The sequence below is a fragment of the Rana temporaria genome, chromosome 2 (genome assembly GCF_905171775.1).
Source record: "Rana temporaria chromosome 2, aRanTem1.1, whole genome shotgun sequence".
Classification (NCBI taxonomy): domain Eukaryota; kingdom Metazoa; phylum Chordata; class Amphibia; order Anura; family Ranidae; genus Rana; species Rana temporaria.
In genome coordinates, this window is record NC_053490.1 from 32,079,132 (window position 1) to 32,082,275 (window position 3,144).

At 44.7% G+C, this 3,144-nt stretch overlaps 1 non-coding gene across 1 annotated transcript; it reads right to left on the reverse strand.

Moving 5' to 3' along the window:
* Positions 1-2,267: 2,267 nt before the first annotated feature.
* Positions 2,268-2,431, reverse strand: LOC120929828. The gene has a single exon (XR_005747517.1). It is a non-coding gene; the product is annotated as a U1 spliceosomal RNA (small nuclear RNA).
* Positions 2,432-3,144: the final 713 nt, after the last annotated feature.

The window sequence follows — 3,144 nt, forward strand, 5'->3', positions numbered from 1 at the left end:
CGATCTGCTGCGGGTGCCAATGCATTGTTAATGGAACCCCAAATGCAAATTGCAAACGCAGTGTCTTTGACAGCACCAAATCACATGCAATGTGATACGCAATAACGTGTGATTGGGTGTGGTGAGTTTTTCACTGGACCATGCGATCTGGTGCAGGCAAACACACTGCGGGGTGTCATTACATTAACACTGACACCCGCTTCAGAACGCAAGCGCAGTGCATTTTGAACGCAGTGTGGAAAACAAGCACGAAACGCAGGTTTCCGAACCGTGTTTCGGTTTAAACTGGCCCTTTCTACAAGGCACTGTGATTTCAGCCCATTCAAATGAATTGACTGCAAAATTGCGCCACAGGTACAAAGGCCTGTAAAGTGGAATTAAATACATTTTTGGCACTTGTACCTGCGGGTAAACCTATAATAAAGCTTACCTGTAGGTACAGACAATATCTCCTAAACCTGTACGGTTTAGAAGATATTCACACTGCATGCGCTCTGATGGGATAATATACCCGTGCCGTCCCTTCAGAGCTCCGTGCCACCGTTCGTGAGTCCCCCACATGCTGAAATTGTGGTGCGGCCAATCAGATGGCCAGAGGACACGAACCCAGAAGGAAGACCGGGTAAAGATGGAGGCGCATGTCAGTGGTGACAGCGCACCGCTGGGTGGTTTGTTCTAAGGTGAGTCTTTCATAGTGTACTAGTATGCAATGCATACAAGCACATTATGCCTTTACTTTGCAGGGTATTAAAAAAAATGGGTGCGTTTTACTGTAACAGAACGTCCTACACAACGCTTGAATGCTTCCATCATATACCACTTCCCCCAGCCTGAAGATAGATATTAGATATTATACCCGCATATTTCAATCAAGAACTAGGCAGGACTCGTTTGGCTGCAAAGCTGGAACTCTTTATTTGAACAATAATACTGGCTTTTATACACTTGAGAATGAGGTTCCCCCTCCTGATCATATTACCCTAACAATACAAACTGTAACCAGAAACATAAATTAACATGAGCTAATTAACTAGTCATTTAACCAACCTAGGTGACTCAGAGGTCTGACCTTTTAGGTCAGACTTGCCGTCTTCTAGCTCAGAAGACACAATACACATTATAAACACAGTATAAACACAAAACACCTTCACACAATAGCAGGAGCCCCCAGTAGCAGACGGACCGGCTCCTACATTGAAGACCATGAAATCCATATCTAAGCAATGCTTTGATTTATCAGGGATTGCAGATGGTATGGTAATAGTCTACAAAACTCTTACAATGTTCCATCATTTTCTCTGTCACATTGTGCCCCTAATAGACACAGGGGGCCAAATTCACAGCTGAAATACACCGGAGTATCTACTGATACGCCGGCGTATTTTCAAATTTGCCGCGTCGTATCTTTAGTTTGAATCCTCAAACCAAGATACAACGGCTTCTGGCTTCGATCCGACAGGCGTACGGCTTCGTACGCCTTCGGATCGTAGGTGTAATACTTCGGCGCCCGCTGGGTGGAGTTCGCGTCGTTTTCCGCATCGGGTATGCTAATTAGCTGTTTACGGCGATCCACGAAGTTACGCGCGGTCGTCGCATTCTCTTACGTCGTCGCTAGTCGGCTTTTCCTGGTGTAAAGTTACAGCTGCTTTTTCTTGGCTTAAATTTAGACTTGCCATGTTAAAGTATGGCCGTCGTTCCCGCGTCGAATTTTAAATTCTTTTTTTTTTGCGTAAGTCGTCCGTAAATAGGAAAGGACGTAACGCACATCACCGTTCAAAAAAATACGTCGGTGCGACGTCATTTCGCGCAAAGCACGGCGGGAAATTTCAAAACGGAGCATGCGCAGTATGTTCGGCGTGGGGACGCGCCTAATTTAAATGATACACGCCCCATTTGAATTAGGCGGGCTTGCGCCAGACGGATTTACGCTACGCCGCCGCAAGTTTACAGGCAAGTGCTTTGTGAATCAAGCACTTGCCCGTAAAACTTGCGGCGGTGTAACTTAAATGCGATACGTTACGCCGCCGCAATTCTATGTGAATCTGGCCTTAGACTTAGACATAGGCAGTGCATGGGGAGCTGAAACAAGCGTTTCCGAACCTCTCCATGGGCACCCCGCCCAAAAAGACTCTCGTCACATTTACTACCGCTTTAAAATGTGTGAAATATTTACAGGCAATATTTCTATATCATCACTTCCACGCAATCCAAAAATCAAGCAGTTTACTCATCTTTAAAGCAGAACTCCAGCTTTTTCTTATTTTTTTCAGGGGAAAGCGCGAACGCAGTCCCCCACTACCACAAATTATGCAGTCGAGTTTCCCGCATTTGGGGAAATCGCAGGGGTCAGCACAGCCGGAGTGCAATGGCCGAGCCTCGCCCTGGGAGAACCACCTTCATGATCATAGTGTCTCCCCTGCCAGGTAAATATTGAACTCCAGCATTTTAACCAACTCCACAGGGACCTCAATGCCAGAGTCGGTAGGAAAACCAAAAACTAGAGAACAGACAAAAAGAAGAATACCCCCCTACGGCAGTGGGGAGAACATCTAAACTAGACCAGTGAAGTGCAAAAAACATCCTGCCATTGCTGGCCTTTCTAAAGCCCAGCACCGCTTGTATTCTTAATGCATTATGGATGCATGCTTTGTCATGGGAACCCTCGGTAATTAACAAATAAAAACTATTTCAACAAATAGTTAAAAATTGTATAAAACAGCAGTGAACTTGTAAGTTGTTAACTTCTAAAAACCTGTAAAAATGAAAATAAAATTGAGCAAAACCCATTATAGTTTCTCTTTAAGCAGGGACCCTGTAAATTAATGAACACGTATCAAGCAAACTGCGTGCTAATAAGCTGCTTCCTGCAATTTAAACGTTGGAATATTCAGAATATCCTTATGTCAGCGGGAGGCAAGTCTGTGACAGGTTTATACAAGCAGGACTGGTAGCCAATTACACGCTGCCAGTCTCCACTCTAATGGCTATTTGGACACATTTATTTTCCCTTGCCAAATGACTTGAAAGAGAGCATTTTGCTCATACTTGGAAAGGGACATCTGGAAGCTAATTATGTAAAAGTGATGGCTAAATCATAAAAGAAACATAGAGCACCAAGCTCATTTCACACAGTTCCAGGGGCAG